The sequence below is a fragment of the Phascolarctos cinereus genome, unplaced genomic scaffold, assembly GCF_003287225.1.
Source record: "Phascolarctos cinereus isolate Bilbo 61053 unplaced genomic scaffold, phaCin_HiC Scaffold_2;HRSCAF=192, whole genome shotgun sequence".
Taxonomy (NCBI): Eukaryota; Metazoa; Chordata; class Mammalia; order Diprotodontia; family Phascolarctidae; genus Phascolarctos; species Phascolarctos cinereus.
This window is the reverse complement of record NW_027555625.1, coordinates 347518431-347545617: the sequence shown is the minus strand read 5'-3', so window position 1 is coordinate 347545617 and position 27187 is coordinate 347518431. Positions and strand designations below refer to the sequence as shown.

Genomic DNA, 27187 nt, shown 5'->3' with positions numbered 1-27187 from the left:
AATGCAAATATTCAAATACGAACAAAAGCAAAAATTATTTTAAATGCCTATGTTGAAATAGCAACTTTCCATTGTCTTTAGTTTATTTTGATGTGAAATATGTTTATTAACTTTAAAACTTAGAAACCAAATTGTCTTGTTTCCACGATACCTTCCTAACTTCTTTTTCTTGTCAGTATATTTTCCTGGATTTTTGTTGCTTATGGTTATTATAGGTATAATCAGCATGTGTGTTGTTATTTTGTTTTTGCATTACTTCATATGTATTTTGGATATTTCTTTGTAACTTTAATATTTGTCATTTCTTATGGTACAATAATATTCCATTACATTAATATCCAAAATTTGTTTAACTGCTCCTAATCTTTGGACACATAGGTTGTTTCTAGTTTTTTTTTCCTATTAGAATAATGCTGTTAGAAATATTCTTACACAGATAGATTTTTTCCCCTCCTAAAATAATATGCTTAGAGTACAGTCTCAGTAATGGGATCAGTGAACCAAAGGGCATGATAGCTTTGTAGCCATTATCTTACAAAAAAGATTGTCCCCATTCACAGCTAAACCAATAGAATAAAATATGATTGTCTTGGTACTGAATTTTATCATTTTTAACCATTGCTGCCCATGTAATTGGTGTAAAGTTGTATCCTGGAATGTTTTAGTTTGAATTTTTTGATTATTAGGGAATTTGAACACCCTTTCATGTGATTGTTGATAATTTGTGTTGCTTTTCTTTTTTTATTTAATTTGCATTATTAAAATTTTCTTAACTAGACAATCCACAAAACAACAAACACTGATTTGTAGCATTTGTGGATTCCTGAGGTGTAAATGCTGAAAATTTAACAATTGGCTCCTTTGAGCTAGTTCAAGCTGACTTCAGTACAATACTCTTGTGCATGATGCCATGTAAAAAAGTGCATCTCATGCTCTTCTTTTAAGGAAATACCTGTTCAGATCACAGCCAAAATCCATATTACAATCATGTAAATTTATGCTGGAGAAGTATTCCAGGCTAGGCCTCAGGCCAGTTCCTGGTAATTTAATTTCAGCATTGCCACAAAACGAGATATTTGTAGGTCATTCAACATTTAACAAAAAAAGATTTACTTAGATATAGCTACTATAATATAAGGCTTGGTGGTCTTGAGATCACCCTGACAGTTTCCCCTTAAGGGAGTCTGTTGCTTAGAATTTAGGCATGGAAAAATGCTAACAGTAATATTCATATTATTATAGCAGAGAAGGAAATTCAACAAGGATGAGCGCTGAGGACATCTTGGGTCAATTCAGCAAAGCAAAGCTCCCTTGCATGAGTTGTCCTTCAAGATCTACTAGCCAAGCATCAGATCAGTTTTAGTGCTCCTGAAAGCTGCTTTTTACTCAGATAATCAGGAAGTAATATCAATAGCCTGAGCTAACTAAAATTCAAAATGCAATCAACATATTTTTTCTTAATAATATTTTATTTTGCCACAACTACATGTAAAAATAATTTTTAGCATTTGTTACTTTTTTTTGAAGTTTTAAGCTCCAAATTCCATCCCTCCCTCTCCACTCCTTCACACAGTAAGCAATCTGATATAGGTTATACATGTGCAATCATGTAAAACATTTCCATATTAGGAAGGAAGGAAGGAGGGAGGGAGAAAAAAAGAAAGAAGGAAAAAAGAAGGAAGAAAGAGACAATTAGTGTGCTTTGATCTGTATTCAGACACCATCAGTTCTTCCTCTGGAGGCAGATAGTATTTTTCACCATGAGTCCTTTGGGATTGTCTTAGATCATTGCATTGCTGAGAATAGCTAGGTTATTCACAGCTGTTCATTATACAATATTGTTGTTGCTTGTGTTCAATGTTCTCCTGGTTCTGTGCACTTCACTCTGTATCAGTTCGTTAAGTCCAGGTTTTTCTGAAATCATCCTGCTTCTCATTTCTTAAAGCACAATATTGTGTTTCTTTTCTTGAGAACTATCTGTTTAATATTTTTTTTGACCACTCATTTATCAGGAAATGAATATTTTCTTGTAAAGTTGTATCAATTTCTTCTTAAGGATTTTGAAGTCAAATTTTTCTAAGAAAAGTTTTTAGCAAACTTTTAGTCATTCTCCCCACCCTGTTTCTTTTCTTTTTGTATTGGGTACATTGTGTTTTGTTATGTACTCTTCTGCCTCATCATGGTGTAGTGGTAAGTTCTACTACACTGGAAGAACTTCAAGTACTGCACCAGTGACAAGCTGCTTTCCAAAGGCCAGCCTATCTATGTAATGGATACAGTACAAAAGCTTTTGGTGATGAATTCCTGACCATGGCAATTCTTTATTTCTTTATAACAAAATTAATCTATTTTGTCTCCTTTTACTTGCAGAATAGCTAGGAATTTCGCACCTCTTCACAATGTAAGATTCCATCATCTTTTAATCTTTTATTATTTCAAAAAGACTTAGATTATTGATCCACTTGGAAGTAATTGTGATATTTCATAAAACCTTCCCAACAGCTTTTATTGAATAATGAATTTGTTCTCCAGTGTTTTGTGATCTTAGGTTTATCAAACAATAATCTATTATATTCATTTTGTTCTAGTTCTGGGTTATATAAACTCATGGGAATGGAAGGATTTTTCTGTACTATTATGAAAAGTATTTATTGGAATCTATACACTTTTCCTTTACTTATACTGGGAAAGTGTTAACAAACTTCCCAGTAAAATTGAGGATTTCACAAAAAGAAATTAGCATAATAAATCGCTTCTAAAAAATAGAAGGATATAAGATAAATTCACAAAAATTACCAACATTTCTGTATATCACTAACAAAACCCCCCAAAACTGATGAATACTAATTTCAGCAATGATAAAATACATAAAATATTAGGGCATTAATTAGCCATCAAGATACAATAAGACCTTTATGAATATTGCTCTTAAACATTTTTTTCAGAAATAAAGGAGCCATTAAATAACTGGAGATTCAGTTAATATAGCTAGAGTAAATGTAATAAAGGTAGTATTAGAAACCAAATTAATTTTCATATTTTCTGTACTATCAGTCAACATAACCATGAGATCCTTCACAGAATGAAGTAATTTAATAAAAAATGCATAAGGAAAAACAAAATTTAAGTATATCAAGGGAAATTGTATATTCCAAAAAAGGAAGGAAATCAGAATGGATTCAGCAGAAGGTGTTAAATCTGGAGCCAGAGTACCCTGGATTTGAATAAAAACTTTGCCATGCGTATGACATTGGTTATGTCGCTTTAGGCCTCAGTTTTCTCATCTGTAAAATAAGAGGATAAAGTAATTATTTGTTAAAAGAGAAAGCTTTTATTTGTTGGAGGAAGTCAGTGAATAGTAATAGAAATGTAAGAACAAAGTATCTTCAAACACTAAAAAATACACAACAATTTTGGACATGAACAACAAGATGAAGGACTGGACATTTTCTCTTTTCCTCTTGACCTCTCAAAACTTCCAAACAAGATTTTATAATAGAAAAAAAAATTATTTATGTTTCTTCCCACATGCACACTTCCATCCAGAGGCATGTATGCACACAAGCCCACTGCCAGGCACATGCACACTGACACAGAGACAACATGCATACACATACAGAGAAAGACAGGAACAACACAAATAATTTGAATTAGTTGGAATTACTTAAAATGAGCTTTGCTCTAAAATGAGATAGCCTTTGAGCTTCTAGATTTGTCTCATGTGTCTTGATTAGTGAAGTTTCCTGCTTTGAAGTTGCCCTTTTTTTTTTGGCTATTAGAAGAAATCGGAGTCAGAGAAAGACAGCTATAACTAATTAGATTTACTTTGAAAAAGGAAGTAAAAATATTTGGAATAGCTTTAAATTTATATTAACATAAATATGAACACCGACTAAATTTTGATCTGTATCCCTTTCCACTGAATTTATTTAGGAGTATTGGGAGGGACTTAGGGAAGATAAATACAGGTACTGGGAAACATAAATTACTCTCTCTTCCTAGGATAAATGCTTGTTAATAGACTGATTCAAAAGGTGGGCATAATAAACAGGGCTTTGATGTAGAAAACTCCAAAACCAAGGAAAGGAGTGACAAATTGGGAAGGAGGTTGAGAGTAAGGGGGAAAGCTCTGGTGGGAAAAGGATTGGCTTAAGTAGATTAAGCAAAAACAGCTGAAGAGACAACATACTATTACAGAGGAAAAGAAACAAATAAAAAATCTTATTCAGAAAAAAACCAATAATACACACACATGGAGGAAGATGTAAACCTAACTCATAACTTTAGGTGTGAATGGATTAAATAATCCAATAACATGAGAGTGACATATTGTATAAGAAAACAAAATTTTAAAATTACTTACAAGAAATAGATCTAAAAAACAAAGCTATCCACAGAATAAAAATGAAAGGTTGGGGGGAAAATTATTATGCATTAAATGAATCCAAAAAAGCAGGTGATTTTGGAAATGCTATCAATAGCTATAAGATAAGAAAAAGAAATTAAAAGTACAATGATAGGTAAAGAGAAGATAAAACTATCCCTATTTACATATGACATGATAGTCTACTTAGAAAATTCAAGGGAATTAGAAAATATTTTAACTGAACAATGGATCGCTTCAGAAAAGTTGCAGGTTATAAAATACATTCTCAAAAATCAATAGTAGCGCAGTGGATAGAGAACCGGCCCTGGAGTCGGGAGGACCTGAGTTCAAATCCAGCCTCAGACACATGATACTCATTAGTCACTAGTCACTTAACCCCAATTGCCTAACCCCACCACCCCAAAAAGAAGAAGAATACAAAAGAATAAACACAGGGGCAGGTAGGTAGCATAGTGCCTTGGAGTTAGGAGGACCTGAGTTCAAATCCAGCCTTAGACACTTGCTAACTGTGTGACCCTGGGCAAATCACTTAACCCCATTGCCTAGCCCCCCCCAAAAAAAATCAATAGTATTTCTCCATAATGATAAAATCTAAGAGGCAATAATAGAAAGGGAATTCCCATTCCAAATATCTACAAAATACATAAAATATTTGGGGATGAATCTACCAAAATATACAAGATACTTGTATAGATTCAATTACCCAGTGCTCCTAAAGAAATAAAGAGAAGGGAAAGGGAAATATCCAGAAAATGAAAATGATATAAAAGCAAAAGATACCAATGGGAAAAGATGTAAGTAGTTATGGACAGAGCTGGACTAGACCCCTGTCCAGATCTCCTTGTTCTTGTGCCAGTGCTGTCTCCACTATGTAAGTTTGTCTTATTCCTAGTTGCTCCTGAGAAGATCATCAAGTCTGTTGAAGGGAGGCTGACCAGTCTTCATCTCCTCGGGGACCCAGAAAACTTCTTCCCTGCAAATTACTCTCCAGTTTGAGGGCTAGAGACACAACTTAGAGTAGTAGAAAGAGGAAGTAAGGAAGGAAGGGAGGAAGGGAGTAAGGAAGGAAGGAAGGAAGGAAGGAAGGAAGGAAAGGAAGGAATGAAGGAAGGAAGGGGAAAATATTTTCCAATGATTGTAACAAAACATTTTTGAGACAAAAGACTATACTAATGAAACAAGGACTGACACATGCAAGCATGCCCTGAATAGCATCTCTCTCACATGGAAAGACTGGAGAGCCTACTCCTAGAACAGTAGTGATAATGAGTAATAGAAGTACCCTGGAGATGCTTTGGAGCATGTGTTGGCATTCCATAACTGGTTTTTGGTCAGCTAACAGCATGATGAATAGGAACTCTTTGACTAGCTGTGGAGGAATCCGCAATGGACTAGTGACCAGAGCCTTAGCCTTTTTTTTTTCCTATTCTCTCTTGATTTGACTCCTTTGCTGGTGGGTTCTAGAGGAGATAATGCTATAATGGAAGAGATCTTGAAACTTTTCTGCATCACAGCTGATATGTGACTCTGTGAAATGGGTCTTAGTCCTTGGTCTCTGTATTTACTCTTTTCTGTTTTAGGTGAAGGGATTGATGACTGACCTTGTGAATTACAAAATGTTGGAAAAGTGAGTCTCCAGGCACCATAGTCTGTATTCTGCAGCCAGTTCAGCACTGATGACCTATGGAACAAGCAATAATTTTAGCATATGATCTCTGGGACCCAGCTTATTAAGAACTGAGATACTTTTGGATATGAACTTGGTGGGGTCAATGTCATATAGTAACTAAACTAAGTTTGAACTTATTCTTCCTACAGATCCAGATGAAATAGAAGAGTATGCCCCCAAAGTGTTGTAGAGGGAAAATGTTTTTTTTTCTTATAAATCTTCAAAATAACAACTCTTTTGTAAAAGCTAATTGATATTAATTGGTTACATGAAACTGGGGCTCTAGTCATTAACTGGCATCTACCAGTGGATGGAACACAGCTGGTGATATTACAGATGTTTCTAAACCTCTTAGGTTACTTCTAGAACCCCAAAAGGAAGATGTATCAGGCCTTGCTTTAGGAGAGTGAGGACAGAGTATACTCACTATGCTAATGATGAGGAAACAATTCTGTTGGTCCTTTCCTAGTACAGGAAGGAGAAGGGAGCAGGAGTAGCCTAAGCCCCTAGAGACCCGCTCCCAGCCTAGAGTTTTCTATTCCAGGCAACAATAACAACCAGAGAATTATATCTAGAGAGTAGCCTTCTGAAAATGTCAAACCAAGACATATTGCCCTGGATAATGAACTAAAATTTCACAGATTTATAAACCTTTCTGTTTTAGAAATAACAGGTAAATACCAAAGGTCAATGAGAGAGAACTTAGCCACCTCTCAGGCAGTATGGTATTTTCATGACTCCAAATCTTTAGCCTGCTCCTTGCTTTGCACAGTAGAGGCTCACTGGGAAATTGACATCACTGTTCCTACCACTCAGGAGTAGGGGGAGGAGCAAAAGCTTTGGAAATCAAAGATTCCCACCCTCATTCTTTCAATGAACATTCTGTATACTAGTCCTTGGTACTACCATGGACTACCAAGAAGGATTTTAAAGGAAAGCTGAGAATAGAAATTTGAACAGCTAATTCCATGATCTGGTACATTATATTCCTTCCTATCCCTTACCCTAGAGTGTGAAGTAGTTGGTTGGGGGTGGGTTCTGGGTCTTGGGATTAAGTGAGTGGTAGATTTTGGACACATCCCACTTTTGAATCCCTTTCCCATGGGTGCTGTGGGTGCAATACTCTTCTAGGTTTCTGTAGCACAATCCCAGGAGTTAGGGCCCCTCAGTTGTCTTATACTAGCTGACTTTCTCATTTGATGTTCTGCTGCTCTCCTTTCCTCCTTCTCATCCCTCTCAAGAGAATAGTTCCCACCCAAGATGACTTTGGCTTTAGCCTGGTTGCTGTCTCTGTCTCCATCTCTTTGTCTCCATTTCTGTGTCTGTCTCCATTTCTCTCTCTGTCTCTGTGTCTGTCTCTCTTTGTCTCTATCTCTCTGTCTCTGTCTATCTGTCTCTCTTTCTCAAAACCAGGCCAATCTCCTCATCTTATCTCCTCCATATTCAATTCCAATACTGCCCCAAAATATCCATGCTATCTCATCTTAGACCCCTCACATCACTATTTATTTATTTCCTCCTCCTTCCAGAGCCCCTACCAGCAATTGTCAGGTGCAGGTGCGCTCACAACTGAACAGAAACCCTGCCTAACTAAGGGAAACATCTGAACCCAGCTAGTGCAAGTGTTGGCAATAATCTTATTCCTCTAATCTCGCGGGTAGCTTCATCACCAACTGCTGCAAAACTATTTATCTAAAAAATTCTCCATCCTTCACTGTCCTGCCTGTGCTTCCCATACCTTTTAGCACAATTAAAACATCTTCATCTTCCATACAGGGTCAGGATTGCTTATTATTTTAAATGAAAGCAAAGTAGTTTACCTGGGATTTAAATGTCAGTTGGAATACTTGTCAGTAAAAAAAAAAAAAGAACCCCAGAAACAAAATGGGTGCCCATCTCTTGGGGATTGGCTGAACAAGCTGTGGCATAGGAATGTTATAGAATATTGTATCATACTAAATGGTGAATATGAGGAACACATAGAAACATGGGAAGATTTGCATGAACTGATAACAGAATGAATAGAGTAGAACCAAAAAAGCAATACCTACAATAAGGATAACAATGTCAAAGATGACAATGCTAAAATGTTACTGAGCTCAGATTAGCACTGGCCAATTATATTGCTGGAGAAAAGAAGAAACACAGTTCCCTTCTTTTTCTCAGTAGAGAGGGAACTATGGCTATGAAATTAAGCATATGCAAGTAGATACAGTTGCTTTGATGGCTGAGTTTTATCTAATTTTTTCTTTGTTAAAGAAAAGATGTTATTGGAGAGATTTTTTAAGTATGAAGTTATTGATTGGGAAATTAATTAAAAGTCAAGTCTTCTGACTCTTGGTCAGGACAATGTACATTTAAACAACACTTTGGGAGCAGGGTTAGAAACTTCCTTAAAGACATGGTCTGGATGAAATGCTTCATATGCCCACAAGGCTAGAAATGTTGGATGAAGTATGATCACCACTTCTGTCATTTCCCTGTGCCATATATATATATATATATATATATATATATATATATATATATATATATATATATATATGTGTGTGTGTGTGTGTGTGTGTGTGTGCGCATGTGCGTGTATATATACATATACACATACACACACACACATATACACACACACATACATATACCCTTTGTACAGAACCCTATGGGGACTCAAAATTGAAGAGGCTGACTGTGAGCTCATTGAGAGTGAGAACAAACAGGAATAATGAGATCCACATAGATATTTTGAATCCAAGTTACAGATTGTTTAAAACACAAATTGAACCAATAACTGCTCTTCAGGCATGTACCTGAAATGAGCCTTGGGGGAATATGAGTCTAGACAGACTTTTTGCAAAAAGTAAACTTTAAGCATGATTAGGAAGCAAGATTTGGCAATGTCATTTACTAACTATTGGCAGGACAATATCATTGACTCTGTCATAAGGGACTTAGAAACTAGGAAAAGCATTAGCCAGGGAAATTCAGCTTTGGCAACCCATTGACCAGGCCAACGTGGAAATTAAAAAGTGAAACAAGACAGAAGTTTCTGGTGAGTACCTGTATAGACAAAATGATCAGAATGGAGATTAGTGTCATGTTGCCCCAAATGCATGACAAGCAGGGAACAAAGGACTCTCAGGCTCATAGCTTCTGGCTCAGGACCTAGTACATCTTCACTTGGCCCTGGGTTGATGGCAGGAGGCCAGCTACAGAGCAAAGAGGTTCATAGAATTTAGAGCCAGGAGGAATTTTGGATCACCTAGTCCAGGGGTAGGAAAGCTGCAGCCTCTAAGCTTGAATTCAGTCAAAGGGCCTAGAGGACACAGGTTCCCCACCCCCATCCAACAGGATCATTTTGCAGATGAGTAAACTGAGGTTAAGTGACTTGTCCAAGGTCACCAAACAGATATTAAATAGCAGAGCTACCATTCAAAAGTAAGTCCTTTGACTCCACATTCCATGCTCTTTCTTTCTTGTACAGTATCTCTAAACCTAAAACTGGAGAGCAGCTTGCAGGGAAGTTTTATGGGGTCCTGGAGAGGTGAAGACTGTCCAGCCTTCTCCCAATAGACTTGATGATCTTCTCAAGAGCAGCTAGGTATAAGTCAAACTTGTAGAGTGGAGATAGCACTGGCAACATGACACTAAAAGCAAGGAGACCTGGATGGGTGTCTAGTACAACTCTGTCCATAACTACTTACATTTTTTCCCAGTGGCATCTTTTGCTTTTATATCAGTTTCATTTTTTGAATATATCCCTTCCTTTTCAACTTATTGAGCCATGTTCACGTTCAGTCATTTTTTCAGTCATATCTGAATCTTCCTGACCTCATTTGGGGTTTTCTTGGCAAAGATATTGAAGTAATTTGCCATTTTCTTCTTCAGCTCATTTTACAGATGAGGAAACTGAGGTAAACAGGGTTAAGGGACTTGCCCAGGGTCATACAGCCACTAAGTGTCAAGCGTCTAAGGCCGGATTTGAACTCAGGTTCTCCTGACTCTAAGGCCGGAGTTCTATCCACTGTACCACCTAGCTGCCCCCCTGTTCATTGTTTCTTAAATCTGCTACTAACTACTTGTGAGACATTGGGCAAGTCAGTTCTCTTTGGGTTTCAGTTTCCTCTTTTGTAAAGGAAGGTTTGGACTAGTAAATAACCTGGTATAACATTCCTTCTAGCTCCAACATTCTATATTCTATGTATAATGGACAAGTAATCTCTTTTATTTATTTATTTATTTACTTGTTCATTCATTCATTCATTCATTCATTCATTCATTCATTTATTTACTCATTTATTTATTTATTTATTTATTTATTTATTTATTTATTTATTTATTTATTTTTTGGCTAGGCAATGGGGTTAAGTGACTTGCCCAGGGTCACACAGCTAGTAAGTGTTATGTGTCTGAGGCCGGATTTGAATTCAGGTCCTCCTGAATCCAGGGCTGGTGCTCTATCTACTGTGCCACCTAGCTGCCCCTGGTAGTCTGGTTTATACACTGAGGTGAAGAGACTATAATAGGAAGCTGACAGGAAGGGGAAGGGAAAGAAAGGAAATACGCAGTTATAGAGTACCTACCACATGCTAAATATTGTCTCCTTTGATCCTCACAACAGCCCTACAAGGTAAGGTGCTGTTATCATACCCATTTTATAGATGAGAAAACTGTGGCAAACAAAGGTTAAGTAACTTGCCTGGGGTCAAATAGCTAGTAAGTGTCTGAGGTAGGATTTGAACTCAAGTCTTCCTGTCTCCAGGCTCAGTGTTGTATCCATGACTTTCTGAATGCCTTTGCATCCAATTAAAATGTCTCTTCTTCAATATGTGATTAACCAACTGAAACCATAACTTTGCAAGCTCCCATATTCTGTCTTTCCAAGGCATTTCCCTTACATGATACCATAATTTTCCAAGAAGCAGCTCCCTAAAGAAACATACTATTATAAATGGTTCTAAGACACTAGCTAAAAAAGTTACTTGAGGGAGGAAGAAACATAATTACTAAGAAAACCAGACCTTTGATGTTTTAAAGTCTCTCCAAAGACTCTCAGTACTTCTTCTTGGGAAAAATTGGTTGAGATTTGTCTCTGTTCCTATTTTACCTTCCATCCCCAACAAGGACTTAAAAGCAAATGGTTACCTGTAGGCCCAGAGTGGAGGTCCACTCCTATATGTGTCTCCATATCCACATCCATAACCTCATTAAAGTTTAAGGTAGCTCAAGGCTTCAGGACCTTAAAAGTGGGTGACATACCGTTGCAGCCTGGAACTTCCCTTTGAATGGAGCCTTTGATACTGAAATGGGTCACAAGAAAGTGAACAAAGGGACATTTATTCATGAAAAGCATCATGTGCTTCTGAAGGGAAGAGAATACCGATTAATTAACTATTCTGAGTCATGTGATAAATGCATCAAATGGGAAGTGTAGGGCAGAGGGGCATGGATAATTTATCAAAAGGTAGGGATGAGACACAGAAAGAGGAATTTGCTTAAGATTCTCCTGGTTCCTGTAATTTATGGAAGCCAGGCAGAGCAGCCAATTGTAAAACTGACTAAGAGATATACCAAGAACAACAGGCCTCAGAGAAAGAGTTTCATAATGGCACAGGTACAATGCTAAGAAGCAGAGCAGATGGCATAATGCATCAGGCCTGGAGTCGGGAAGATTCATCTAACTGAATTCAAATCTGGCCTCAGACACTTACTAGCTATGTGACCCTGGACAAGTCACTTAACCTTATTTGCCACAGTTCTTCATCTATAAAATGAGCTGGAGAAGGAAATCACAAACCATTGCAGGAAAACCCCAAATGTATTCCCAAAGAGTCAGACATGACTGAAACAACTGAACAGCAACAGTTCTAAGAATCTCCTCTGAGAAAATGAAAAGGAAAACAACAATGCTGGGGGACCAAACTTAGGAATAAGAAATGGGAAAACCAGATGAGTTTACAGAATTTGGCACCTGAACTAGAAAGGTGATAGGCCAGGAATCTGAATATGGTCTGGCAGCTGAAACTCCCCCTCAAAGGTAACCAGTAGGCTTTTAACTGCTCTATTCGTCTCTCTCTTCTCAGTTAATTTCCTTCCTCCTTCCAGATCTCCCTGTAGCACTGGACACTGCTGACCACTCCCTCCTTCTGGATTATTTTAGCTTCTAGTATACTGCCCTCTCCTGGTTCTTGTACCTGTCTGATCTCTGTTTTTCCAGTCTCTTTTGCTGGATTGTCATCTTTTCTTTACTGTTTAATCATCAGTATCCTTCAATATTCTTTCCCGGGTCTTCTTTCTATATACTTCTCTTTCTTGGTAATCTCGCTTATTCCCATGGATTCAACTCTTACCTCTCTAAAGACAATTAATTACACATATGTGTATGTACAAATACCATATATAGATTCTTCTACATACATATATTATTTAATTTTAAAGTTTTACTGATATGTCTTTTTACATTGCAGATATTTACAGATTATCCTCACTTACTTCATGGGAGATTTCTTATAACAACATAAAACAACTAAACAAAAACAATGATATAGTGACCTCCTTTGGAAGAATATGCTACATTCTACATCTGTATTCAACTCTACTTCCCCATTTTAAATTCCCCATTTAAAAACATTAATTAATAGAAATCTATTTTCTTTCCATCCCACTCTATTGAAAAAAAGAAAGAAAAGAAAAACAAATTCTTTGTAACAAATACATATTTATGTATGTGTATATATGTATTATATGTGTGTATACATATATGTATATATCATACATAATACAAAACACCTTTTCTCCTTGACTGCATACTAAAATACATATGTCTTATTCTGCAGCCTAAATCTATCATCTTTCTGTTAGGTGGTGACATACTATGGTATGTCTTATCATTAATTGTCCACTGGAATCATGAATGGTCATTTTTTGGTCATAGTTCTTACAGCTTTCAAAGGCATTGGTCTTCAAAGTGTTCTGTTGTGGAAATTGTTCTTTTGGTTCTGTTCATTTCCTTCTTAGTCAGTTTATAAAAGCATTCAAAATTGTCCCTCTTTATAACATTGAGATTACAGTATAAATTGCTCTTCTGCTTACTTCTTAATTACTCTGCTTACTTTACTTTGCATCAGTTCATACAATTCTTCTTATGTTTCAAAGAAATCTGAGAATAGTTTCTAATAATATCCTTTACTTCTTTATTTGCTGTAACTTCTTTTTCATTTTTCATATTGGTAACTTGCTTTTCCTCTTTGTTCTTTTTAATCAAATTAACAAATGGCTTGTTTATTGTTTTTTTTTAAAAAAACTGCTTGTAGTTTTATTTATTAATTCAATGGGTCTTCTACATTTTCAATTCTGTTAATTTCTTTGATTTTTTTCACAGTTTCTAATTTTGTGTTTAAATGAGGTTTAAAATTTTTTGTTTTCCTAGTATTTTTAGTTGCATACCTAATTCATTGATTTATTGTTTCTCCTTTTTTTTTTTGTTAAGAAAAGTGTTTAGTCCTCTCAGGACTGCTTCGACTACATCCCCAAAATGTTGGCATATTATCTCATTGCTTCCATCATCTTTACTGAAATTATTTACCATTTCTATGATTTGCTCTTCAACCCACCAGTTCTTTGGAATTAAGTAATTTCTTTTCCAATTGATTTTCAGTATTTTTATAGTCCTTTATTTACCATAATTTTTTTTGCATTGTGATTAAGAAGGGCTGTGTATTTTTATAACCTAACACATGATCAATTTTTGTCAAAGTGTAATTATAGTTGAAATATATGTATACTCCTTTCCATTTTTATTTAATAATTACTAGATGTCTATTAAAGGCAGCTAGGTGGCACAGCGGATAAAGTGCTATATCTGGAGTCAGAAGGACTTGAATTCAAATTCAGCCTCAGACACTTACTAGCTGTGTGACCTTGGGCAAGTCTCTTAACCTCTGTTTCCATTAGTTTCTGGAGAAGAAAATAGTATCCAGTATCTTTGCCAAGAAAATTCCACTGGAGTCATGAAGAGTTGGACACACACACAAAAGAAAGAAATGTGATATCTATCATACCTGTTTTTAAAAATTTCTACTAAGGTCCTTAACTTCTTTCTTGGTTTGTTGTTGTTGTTAGATTTATCTAAGATTGATAGGTATAAATTGAGTTCCTCCACTATCATAGTTTTGCTGTTTATTTCTCCTTGTAATTCATTTAGCTTTTCCTTTAAAGTATTTCAAAGCTATGGTATTCAATGAATATATTTAGCGTATTACAATCAATTCATTATACATGTTACTTCTCAGCAACATGTAACTTCTCTTTTTAATTAAATTTATTTGTGGTGTTGTGTCTTATCTGAGATCAGAATTGCTATACCTGATTGTGTGTATCTGTGTGTGTGTTCAGCTGAGGTATGATAGATTTTGCTCCCACCCTTTATTTTAACTCTGTGTCTTTATGTTTCAGGTATGTTTTTTGTAAACAATATATTGTAAGATTTGGATTTCTAATCCATTCTGCTATCCTTTTCCATTTTATGGATGAATTCATGCCTTTCACATTCACAGCTATGATAGTTAATTCTTTATTTCCTTCCGTCATATTCTGTTATACTTTCCCTTCCTATACTCTTCAGTTCATGTTTATTTCAAGTTGCTACTCTTTCCTGTCAACTTTCTCTTCACTATCCCCTATTCAAGTTTAGAGTTTGTTTTACTTATGACTAATTTCTCCTTCTTGAGCTCTTATTCTCACTCTTCATATTCCTGTCTGTATCCCTATCGAGTTGCACATATTTCTACACCAAACATGTGTGTGTGTGTGTGTGTGTGTGTGTGTGTGTGTGTGCGCATTCTGCCTTCTTTTGACCTGTCTAGATGAAAGCAAAGTTCAGGTGATACTTCTCCTACTCCTTCCATTTTTGTATGCAGTTCTATTTGAGCAATCTGATTATGTGTATCAATGCGTTCCCCCATTCCTCCCAATATATACTTTTCCCACCCCCTTTTCTTTTTTTCTTACAGCATCTTCAAAACATAACAAAACTATTTATAGATCTTCAGTTTCAATTGATTACTTTTATGACCCCTTGTGAAATGTTTACACTTTTAGCATTCTGCCTGTATTAGAATTTAAATAGTTCATCCTTTAAAAGTTCATTCTGATTGTTCATTTTTTACTTTCTTTTTCATTTTGACTTCCATATTTGCATCCAACTCCAATCTTTTCATCAGGTGTGTTTGAAAATCTCTATTTCATAGAAGATCCATTTTCCCCCCTTGTAAGATTATACTTACTTTTTCTGAGTAAGTTATTTTTGCCATTTGGAGTCTCACATTCCACATTCTTTGCTTTATAGGGATAGTTGCTAAATCTTTTGTGATCCTGATTGTGGTCCCTCAATATTTGAACAAATTCTGTGGGCTCCCTGTCACCTCCAGACTCAAAAATAAAATTTGTTTAGCATTCAAAGCCCTTCACAACTTGGTCTCCTTCTATAATTTCAGTCTTCCTACACCTTACATCCCATCACATACTTTTCAATCCAGTGAACTGGATTCCTTATTGCACCTCAAACAAGACACTCCATCTCCCTACTCTACTCAGTTTACCAGCTATCCTCTGTGCATGGAATGCTCTCTCTCCTCATTTCTGCCTTCCTCGATTCCTTCAAGTCCCACCTAAAATTGCAACTTCTACAGGAAGCCTTTCTACATTCCCTGTTAATTCCAGTGCCTTTCCTCTGTTAATAATTTCCAATTTATCTTGTATATAGCTGGTTTGCACAGAGGAATTTGCGTGTTCTCACCCTCATTAGATTGTGAGTTCCTCAAGAGAAGGGGCCATCTTTTACTTTTCTTTGTATCCCTAGCACTTAGCACAGTGCCTGATACATAGCAAGAACTCAACAAATGTTAGTTGACTAACTGGTTTGTTTGTATCCTTTTTTGAATTTCCTTCAGCTCTCTTCTGTTTCTTTTTAATGATCAATTGACACTATTGACACAATTGACAAAAGACACTTTCTTTTCTTTTTTCTTTTTAACATTATTACAACTAACCACAACTACCCCCTCCTCACCCATTAAAGAGCAAGAAAATCTCTCCTTTGGACATGTTCTGTGCTACCTCACCTAATTCCAACTGATCATGTGTGCAAGATTTGGAGTACTTTGGAGGTGATGGAGCAATCCTTTATTGGATATAGAGCAGGAAGATCTAATGACTCAGCAAGTCTAAAAGGCAAGTGATTCTTTACATAAGGTAGCTAGAGTTGGTGGTAAGGGGAGGTGAGCTTGAGTCACAGCCTCTGGTTGACATTTCTGTTGTGCTCCTCCCCCCTGACCCCCAATCCCAAGTCCACTTGATCTTGAGATGGGCAAAGAGTTAAGATATTCCAGGTCCTCAGTCAGTGATGTACTTCAGAAAAAGTCCTTGGCAACTGTTCCTGTACTCTTGGAGAAGATGGCTATTGGCCAGAGAATTAGGACAATCCCCAGTCTGGCTACCAGAAGACATCTAGCTATAAAAAAATAGTGCATGTGGAATCCTCATCACTTCTTGCTTGAATATACAGAGGAGGGCAACCAGGATGCTGAGGGACCTTGAGTCTATGTCAAATGAAAGAGTCTACTTTGGAGGAACTTGGATTTTTACCCAAGAGAAGAGAAAAGTCAGGGAGGGAGGACCTAGTATTGCAGGGTTATCATTTGGAATAAGAATTGGACTTGTTCTGTTTGGCTCCTGAGGGTAGAACTAGGAAAACTGGATGGAAGTTTCACATAATAAAATTCAGGAAATCTGGTAAGGAAGGAAAGAAGGCAGGAAGGAGGGAGGGAAAGAAGGAAAGAAGAAAGAGAAGGAAGAAAGGGGAAGATGTTTCAAAAATTAAGAAAGAAAATACTCTATCAAACTCTTATTATGAGACAAGTAAAATCCTAATACCTAGCATATAAATCAAGGAAGTGCAAAGCTCTTTGCTTCTTCCTTTAAGGGAACCATAGACCAAAATCACTAATAAATATTAATGTAAAAATGGTAAATAAAATCTGAGCATGGCTAAAGCAATATTTTTGCTATAGCAACATTTTTAAAAAGTTATTATGACCAAGTTTGATTGATACCAGGGATCAAAAGGATGGTTCAACATTAGGGGGGAGGGGTGGAATAACATAATTAATTGTCATAAAGAGAGGCAACATGGAGAGGTAGATAGATAGATGACCTTGTAGTCAAGAAAATTTGAATTCAAGTTCCACCTCTGACATATACTGACTGTGTGACTGTGGGCAATTCACATAGTGTCTCTGTGCATTCCAAAAGCTCTGTAAGACTATAAATTGCATAATAGTTGTTGTCTTGCATTGGTAGAAGGGGTTTCTAATCTGACAGTTCACTATATCAGTAAAAGCACAGGCTCAGAACAATCACAATTAAAACAAAAATACTCAAAACCCAGAGGAAGAGGTACGACTTATACCATCATTAACATGTTCCTTCAAGATCCTACAAGTCTCCCATGTCAGACAGAAAAGAAAACATGACTGAAGGAGAGGTTCAAAGAAATTGCATCAGATGTGTTTCCTCCATTCAAAATGGAAACCCCATCTGTTACAGTACATGAATGCTTAAGGACACTAAATAATCAGTTTGGAAATATGGAGAGTTCTAAGTACTTTTACTTTAAGTTCCTAACTACAACTCAAAAGGAAGGTGAAAAAGTTCACAACTGCATACAAAGTTTAGAAAAGTTACTGCCTAATAAAGTGGTGAACAACACTCTTGGAAACACGATTGGCTTGCTTTGATGCTCAGGGGAACCTTAAATGATAAATTGTTCTTATCTCAACCACAGCTGCCTTTGAGAAGCAAGTACAGTTTCCCAGTTACTCATAACAAATAAGAATCAACCAGGATAGAAGAAGAAAGAAAAGACAGTAACAAAAGAAATGGGAAGAAATTAAAGATAGTTAAATTGGTCACTCCCAATGATACTAATGCTTGGACTGGTAGCAAGAAACCATTCAAGGCCAGGAATCAATAGTTAATCTCTATAATTGAACCAAGAGTGTGTGTGTGTGTGTGTGTGTGTGTGTGTGTGTGTTACTAGGCTTTTGTATGGATGATCTAAACATTTGTGAGCTGAGTGCAACTAAAAAGAGATCCGACTCATATATGCCAGAAACCACAGTCTGATGGACAGCTTTTCAGAAGCTGATGGAGAATTGCTGAGTACATCTTAAAGCGCAGGTGTATAGGTAAGATTGTGCAGCCCAGCCAGAGCGTTACAGCTGACAGGGATGGAGAGGAGAAAACTCTGCAGGGAGCCTATTATAGATTAGGGATTTGTTTTCTCTGCTCTTAGTTCATCATGTTAATTCTGTTAGAATTCTTGATATCAGACTTGTGGAGACAACTGAAATTGTTATCTCTTGTGCATAATTCTTATTTTGGAGAGGTTTGAGATATCTTGCACACTGGAGAAAATACTGACTCTTTCACCTTGCTGATCAAAAGACCTGGAAGCCTCTCCCCTCAATCTTTATTGCCAGTCTTTTGATACTAGCCTAGAGGAATGGATCCAAGAGGAAAAGTGGGTCACTGTCCAAGGTAGCTCTTGGTCATAGTCTCTTCCTTCTTCTTCAGAAAGAAAAAGGCATGAATAAATTAAGAAAAATTCCAGGCTACACAATGTCTTCAAAAATCAACAGCATATACATACATACATACATATATACATGTGTGTGTGTGTGTGTGTGTGTGTGTGCGCGCGCCTAAAATCTAAGAGGCAACAATAGAGAATTCTCATTCTAAATAACTACAAAATGAATAAAATAGTTTGGGATAAATCTATCAAAACACACAACATACTTGCATGGATTCAATTACAAAGTGCTCCTTAAAGAAATAAAGAACTGAATTAGCTGGAGGAATACTCAGTGTTCACGGCTGGGTCATGACAATATAATAGAAATGACAAACTACCTAAGTTAATTTATAATTTTAATGCTATTCCAATCAAACTATAATATTTGTATATAAATAATATTTGGAAAATATTTAGCACCATGCCTTACACATAGTAGGCATCTAATGAATGCTTATTCCCTCCCTCTCCCACTTTTCCTTCAAAGGGACACTATACAAAACTCAAGAAAATAGTAACAAAATTCATTTGGAGAAACAAAAGATCAAGAAGATGCAGAGAAATAATGAAAAGAGGTGGGGATGAAGGGGCAGTAGTGCTTCCAGACCTCAAACTATATTATAAAGTAATAGTCAACAAAACCACATTGCACCGATTTTAAAACAGAGAGATAAATCAATGAGATGGACTAAACAGAAACTGAAACAAGGAAAGAAAACCAGAGATAGTGTAAGTCAATAACCCAATGTCTGATAAATCTGAAAACACAAATGGTTTAGGAAAGAATTCCCTATTTGATAAGAGCTTCTGGGAAAACTAGAAATCACTCTGGCAGAAATTAGGCTTTTGGTGAGATCTTATGCCCTATTCCATAATAAATTCCAAATAAATAAATGACATTAATGTTATAAATTATATCATAAGAAAACTAGAAGTGAACTAGATCATATACCTTTCAGAGTTATGGGTAGGAGACATTCCTAATCAAACAAATTTGCTATTGTTCAGTTGTTCAGTTGTGTCAGAATCTTCGTGGCCCCATTTGGGGTTTTCTTGGCGAAAGTACTGAAGTGTTTTGCCATTTCCTTTCTAACACACTTTACAATTGAGAAAACTGAGGTAAACAGGGTTAAGTGACTTGCCCAGGGAAACACAGCTAATAAGTGTCTGAAGCTATATTTGAACTTAGTTGAGTTTTCCTGACTCTAGGCCTGCTACTCTATTCACTGCACCACCTAGCTGCTCTTAATCAAAGGACTGAGGCAATTTCAAGAGATAAAATAGATAACTTTGATTACATGACATTGAAGAACTTCTGCACAAACAGAATTAATGCAATGAAGATAAGAGAAACGGTCAAATGAGGGGGGAAATCTTGGTATCACATTTATCAGGTAAGGGTTTGATAACCAAGATATATAGATAAGTAATATATACATATATATACATATATATATAAAATATATATATATATCTATTACATTTTCTACTTATATATGTATGTGTGTATGTATATGGAGATATATATACATATGTATGTATGTATGTATGTATTTACATGTATATTCTCCAATAGGTAAATTGTCAAAGTGTATGAACAAATATTTCTCAAAAGAAGAATTATAAACTATTAACAGTCATATGAAAGAATACTCCAACTCACTAAAAATAAGAGAAATGCCATCAAAACAACTCTGAGGTTTCACCTCACTACCTAGAAATTGACGAAGATGATAAAATTTGGGAATAATCAATGTCGGAGGGTTTGTGGGAAGTCAAGAAAGCAATATACAAAATAACTACTAAAATGTACATGGAAAAAATAATAACAAAACAATAAAAAAGTAATAATGTTGCAAAGTTACAAAAAACAAGCATGGATACAAATGGGAGTTGGAGAATGAGGCCAGAGAGGGTGCTAGTTATGGAGCCTTTTCTTCTGTCATGGGCCTCTGTCATCAATGTTCAGTAGCAGGGTGGTTATTAAAAGAGTATAATCAAGAGAACAATCCACACAATGGCTACAATAATGTAAATGTAAACAACGCTAAAATGCTGCCAAAATATTACTTGCAAGGATTCTCCTAGTTTCAGAATGTTGCATATAGTCTCAAACATAGATATAGTCACTTTGTAGGTTGGATTTTGCTTAGATTTTTCTTTCTTGAAGGGAAAATTCGGTGGAGTGGGGTTATCTTGAGAAATGATCCAGACGACACAGTCAAACCTATCTTGTTAGTGTTTCTCCTATTCTTGGAATGAATATTCTCCTAATTTTTCCCTCTTCAAATCCTTGGCTTCCCTTAAAGCTAAGATCAGATGCTCCTATGTGAGAGCTTCCCTGATTTCCTTCCTTCCCTTCCCTGTTCAATTCTCCAGCTTCTAGTGCCTCCCTTAAGAAATTATCTTGTACCTAGGAGGTAGTTAGATAGTAGAATGCATACAACAGTGGAATCAGGAAAACCTGAGTTCAAATCCAGACTCTGACATTTACTAGTGTTGTGACTCTGGACAAGTCATTTAACCTGTGCCTCAATTTTCTTATCTGCAAAATGAGGATAATAATAGCATCTGCTTCCCAGGGTGGTTGTGAAGATCAAATAAGATCCAGTATGTGAAGTGCTATGTAAACATTAAAGCTCTAGATAAATAACTGCTGTTACCAATGAATGCTAGAATGAATATAAAGTTACTATATACAAATTTACTATGCATGAGTATCATGTATAGTACATTGTAGTATATTATAACAAATATAGTACATTTTAGTATGTTATGAGATGTATAGTAGGTAAGTGTATTTTGTGTTATCGTTGTATACAGTATCTACTATAATTTAGAAGACAGATGGAAGAAATGTATCAAATAACGGGAAAGATGTGTGTCCATATAAGAATGAAGAATATAGAGAAGAAAAAGGATACAAGGAGGAAACAGTTACAACCAGATGAGGAGGGAAAGGCTAGTGGTTTGGTTTGGTTTGGTTTTTTAACCTTTATCTTGCACCAAGAAAATAGCACTGCAAAGGCTGGAGAACTCTAAAGAGACTTGCCTGGTCTTATGAACTGATCGACTGTGTTACCACACTGAACCATGAGAAATAGCAATAAGAAAGGGAGAAAGGAGATAAGAAGAGAGAAGAAGGGAGGAAGAGAAGAAAAGAAAGAGAGGAAAAGAGAAGACGGAAGCGAGGAACGAGAAACGTCACCTCCTTTCCTCCTTCAAGCAATAGAGACGATAAGACTCATACAATATTTGTGGGAAAGAATCTAAGTGACTGAGCATTCATATACATCTGTGGGACTAATAGTTCCTGATTCAAGTATTCAACCCACTTGGCTCACTTCTAAATGAAGCATAGCTACTGGATAAGTTATTCCCTTGCTGTAGAACATAGCACCTCCACTTCTAGGTTGACCCCATGTTGGGCAGGGTAAAGCAAATCATTCTTCAGGACTTTGCTGGTGCATTGAACTCAGCTGACAAACTCTGGCATGGGCTTCTGTCACTGGACCTCTGCTTTTCTGACCTTTCAAAGTCACACAAGGTTCAGTATTAAAAGAAAGAAGCCCAAACAGGAGGCAGTCCCATCCCAGACACCAGCTTGCCTAGGGGGTAATGAGTTCACAGATCAGAGAGAAGGACACTCCCACTAGCTCTCCCAAGCTCAGCAAGTCATCCTTAGGCCTTGTGGCCAGCCAGCCACAAACTCAGCAGGTGAGTTTCTCTATTGAAGTCTTTTGTATGCACTTCAGTTCTGGTTCAACAGTTGGTTTCCTGGGTGATAAGCCACTAGCTTAAAGTGTGAGAAATCCCCTTAAGTACACAGGGACCCTTCTTGTCTTAGATAGCACCACCAACAACACCAAATACTGACAACTGCCACTTTCCAGTAAAGAAATCCAGTCTGTCTGGGACAGTGGGACTCCTTGAGACAGAGACAGAAGGTGGTATGGACCATCTAAGTCAAACTACCTCAACCATTACCTTCCTATATGGAGACTTCCCAAGACCCTGAGCCCAAGAGCCAGGAATAAAGGTATTACACACACACACACACACACACACACACACACACCACACACACACACCCCACTGCCCTGCTGCTAGCCTGGCCCCCACAACCATTATGAAAGGGAGCAACCCCTGTGGAAGAAGGGACCGTCATCCTACCATCCTCAACACCCAAGAACCCTGAGGTCAGCAGCAACAGCCCTTCCTGAACTCCCACTCCTGCTTTCAGTCTGGCTGCCAAATCCATCAGAGAAGCAACTCTTTTGGAAATGTAATTGAGCAATTTCCTCTGTAAGTATTGCAGCCCCTGACTTCTCAACTGAAGTCCCAGAAAAGAAAGTTCTTACCTCCAAAGTCCTTGGCACTGTCAAAAGATTTATGAGATTTATTTGTTAATGAAAATGGCATTAAAGAAAATGCTTTATCATCAGCTTGGATGCTGCACTGAAAGGACCACCAGGCCTTTCCATTTGACTTGCAGCTGAAACTTCCTACATTTGGTGTGTCTCCCTCTATTAGAATGTGAGGTCCTTGAAAGTATGAACTGCCTTATTTTTCTGTTTGTACCCATAGCAATTAGCACAGTATTTAGTAAGTACTTTATACATTTTTGAAAAAATTCATCCATCTATCCATCCATCCATCCATCCATCCATTCATTTGGCTTGCACCTGGAATTGTCTTCCTCCTCATCTCCACTAATCAAAATCCTTCTCTTCCTTCAAGGTTTACATAAGGTGTCACCTATTCCATGAATCCTTCCCTGATATCCCCAGATGAAAGTGATCTTTCCGTCTTTGATTTTTATAGACCATTTTGTCTAGCTCTCTTTCTGACAACCTCCTTCCTCACCCCCACGCCATGCCCCAAGTCACTCTTTATGTTAGAGAAGCATTGAATAGTAGGAAGAGTGCTGGACCCATGATGCTTAGTAGCTGTGTGGCCATGGGCAAATCACTCAATTTTCTTATCTAGAAAATGAAGATATTACCCATAGTAGTATACTAGAGCATCTATAGTACTTACTCTGCAAGTTTGTTGTGAAGATAGTAAGATAATATGTGAAAAGTGCTTTACAAATTTTAAAATGCTGTATGCATGTCTTAGTTCTTATTATTATACTTATCTGTGTACGTATTTCATGCAAGTAAATTATGAACTCCTTGAGTGCAGGGATTATGTTGTGTTTCTTTTTTGTTTCCTTAGCACTGAGCCCAGTGCACTACATCCATAGTAGATACTTAGTATATATTTCTGGAATTGAATTGAGAAGACCAAGGTGACTTTAGCTCTGTTCCTTTTGTGAAATGTCCACCCCTAATTCTGGTCAGAAGAATGATACACCTCACTCCTTTTCCTGCCTGGGTTACTACATACCATAATGTTAGTATGGTTACTAGCAATATGGATACTACGTGCTGTAATGTCAATATGGATAACACTAGTATGTATACTAGGAGCAGCTAGGTGATGCATTGGATAGTAAGCTGGGCCTAAAGTCAGGAAGACTCAAATCTGGCCTCAGACAATTACCAGTTGTGTGACCCTGGGCAAATCCCTTAACCCTATTTGCTTCAGTGTCCTCATCTGTAAAATGAGCTGGAAAAGGAAATGGCAAACCACTTCACTATCTTTGCCAAGAAAACCCCAAATGGGGTCAAGAGGAGTTGGACATGACTGAACAGCAAAAGTATATATACTATGCATGCCATTGTGTCAGTATGGAAACTACTAGAGATACGAAGGATTCTAGGCTTCCTGAGACATTATTTGTTGTTGTTGTTGTTGTTGAGTTGTTCCAGGTATGTCCAACTCTTCATGACCCCATTTGGGGTATTCTTGGCAATAATACTAGATTGGTTAGCTTAGGATGTTAACTGATGGGTTGTTATGCAGAGGGGCAGATTTGGGGAAGGTCAGAACTATCCCTCCTGATATCACCTCATAGATTGCGGATGGCCCCAAACATTTCTGCTTTCCTTAGAATCCATGAATCCTAGGCTTCGAAAAGATACGAATTAATTCCTAGATACCAGTTTCAACACAGGATTGCCATGATAGAGCTTGTTAATATGCCAGGTTATACACTGTACTCTCACTGATGAATGTGGGTCATATCTCTCTAAATGGATTCCTTGAGGGTAAAGGAAGAAATGATCTCATCTCCTTTGTCTCCCCTCTATCATCCAGCACAGAGCTGGTGACCCAATCAAAGCCATGAAAGAACTGTGGAAAGACTGAGGCTATCCACTGGCATGGTGGCTATAGCACTGGACTTGGAGTCAGGGAGGCTGGGATCTCAGATACTGACTATAACCTTGGACAAGTCACTTATCCTGTCTATGCCTTAGTTTCCTCTCCTATAAAATGAGATTAAACTTGATGGCCTCTGAAATCTCTCTCAGCTCAAAATCCATGATCCCATAAACTTGTTGGGCCTGACTTTGCTCACATGAATGTGGTCCATCTTTGGCCCCACCTTCAAGGGGCACTAACTTGGGTAACTTGGGACTCAAGTACCTGCCCTGCTGATCAGGGTGGATTTACCTAGCATTCTCCAAGTAGCAAGGATTATTCCTTCAAATTCGTGTGAGATTATGAGAAGACTCTGGGAAAGAAGATATGAGGGAAAAGTTAATGATGATGGCTGAGAGAACAGCTGAAGGGTTGGCATGGCATGAAGGACAGTGATGACCAGAAAGAGAAGGTTGCCAGATTAAGGACAGTTGCAACTAGGCACTAGAGACATATGCCAGTCATTTATAGCCTCTAGGGTGGTAAGAGAGATTTGCGTGTATCAGCACCATCTGACTGTTCCTCTGCCTTATACACCCCCTTCTGAAGGAGTCATTCTCCAGGATTCTTCCATCCCTTAGAGAAAAGCCTTTTAAGTTCTTTCTGACAGTCAGTCAACGTAACCCAGGTGTGCCAGCTTTTTTTTCCCTTATCTATTACTTTTTATTTACCTATCTTATTTACCTATTTACCTATTTTAAGTACCTATAAAATGTACTTGACCAATGATTCTGACTCTTTAGATCATTATTATTTGAAACTTGGGGAAGGATTATAGAGAGATGCTTTTCCTAGCAGAGGCAAAAGCATCTTTGGTTCGGATGACCTGAGTCTGAGGGATGAACTATAAAGAGAAGTAAAATGGAAGGACTGGTGATGGACTTGCACAAGCCTTGAAAAAATACCTCAAACCCTTGGATTTATTCCTTTTATCACAAGAGCGTAAAAACATCTTGAGAAGAGAATACTCCCGCTGTTTAAATGACAGGCTTAGGGCTTTTCTGAAAGTGTTTAAAAATGTTAATCTCTGGAGGAAAGATGGGGAGAGGAAAGAGCTATATGTGTCTTTGTTGGCCTAACAGAGAAGGTTCCAACGGAGCATGTGCAATTAGCCTAGCAGCATCACCATAGCAACCCAGCAACCTATCAGTGCTCTTTCATGAGCTTCCCCCAGGTGGTTAGATATAAAATGAGGGGATTGGACTACATGGATTTTAAGTTCCCTTCAAGCTCTCGAACTACACTCCCATGATCTTATGATCCTATGAACTAATATTCCTAGGGTTGCATTGTGGCTAGAGCACCTCCCGTGCAGCTGGTGCTGTCTTGTAACTACTCACTTGACCTCTGAAGCTGCTCTTTGTTGCTTCTCTAATGAGCCACTGAAATGTGCTTGAGCTATTGCTGGGGCTGCTTCCCCAAAGGGAATAGTCACTTTCGTGAAAGCCCAAACATTTCTAAGGTGTAACCAATGCATTTTTAGCTGTTGGGTTGATCAGGCCCACAGCTGCACCCAAATGCACACAAAAGGGCCCATTGGTTGTTAAAAAATAAAAATCTTTTTTTTTCCAACTTCATCATTACCACCCTCAACAAGAAGTTCCTTAGGTCCTTCTGATATTTAGGTTGAAATGATGTCATCCCACATAGATTAAGCTTTAACAAACTTTATTGCTACTCACAAGGGAAGGACAGATACTGCTCCTAGCAGGGAGAATCTCAGCATGCAGCCTCCATGACCATGTGGGTAGGGGTTGGGGGTATCAATATCCAGTTGAAAGCCCAGAACAGCTCAGAGTCTAACTTTATGTATCATTTCAAACAAAGAGCCAGTATGATCATGGGAGATTGCCTTGTTATCTACAGGACTTATAAAATGAAAGCATTTTCTAAATTACCTAATAATGAAAGAAGAATGAGGAACAGGGAAATAGGAACAGGGAATAGGGAAGTGGGAAACTCTAATGGTACCTGGGGAAAAAGACAAAAAAAAAAAGAGACCTCCCATAAAAAGCATGAGCACCTTCATGGTGACATCTGGGTCTTGTTGCCTCTACTATATAGGTGATGGCAAGGTCAAAGGCCAAGTAGCAAATCAGATCAATGGCAACAGGGCAAATAGAATCAACCAGTTCCCATTCAATGCTACCTGTGGGGGTGGGAGTGGGGGCAGAAGGGAGGGGGCCCTTCGGAG

General features: G+C 37.4%; 1 long non-coding RNA gene across 3 annotated transcripts in view; it reads right to left on the bottom strand.

The window, feature by feature from the left end:
- Nucleotides 1-1761: 1761 nt before the first annotated feature.
- The window catches only part of LOC110211726 (uncharacterized), a 90189-nt gene continuing 64763 nt past the window's right edge, over nucleotides 1762-27187 (bottom strand). Inside the window, exons 1-3 of one of the 3 annotated variants that reach the window (XR_002325482.2) lie at nucleotides 11196-11916; nucleotides 5989-6068; nucleotides 1762-3284 (exon numbers count right to left, since the gene is read on the bottom strand). This is a non-coding gene — a long non-coding RNA (uncharacterized LOC110211726). Of the gene's footprint in view, nucleotides 6069-11195; nucleotides 11917-27187 lie in introns of those variants that run through there. The other 2 variants (XR_013484831.1, XR_013484830.1) reach the window with 2 other exon arrangements.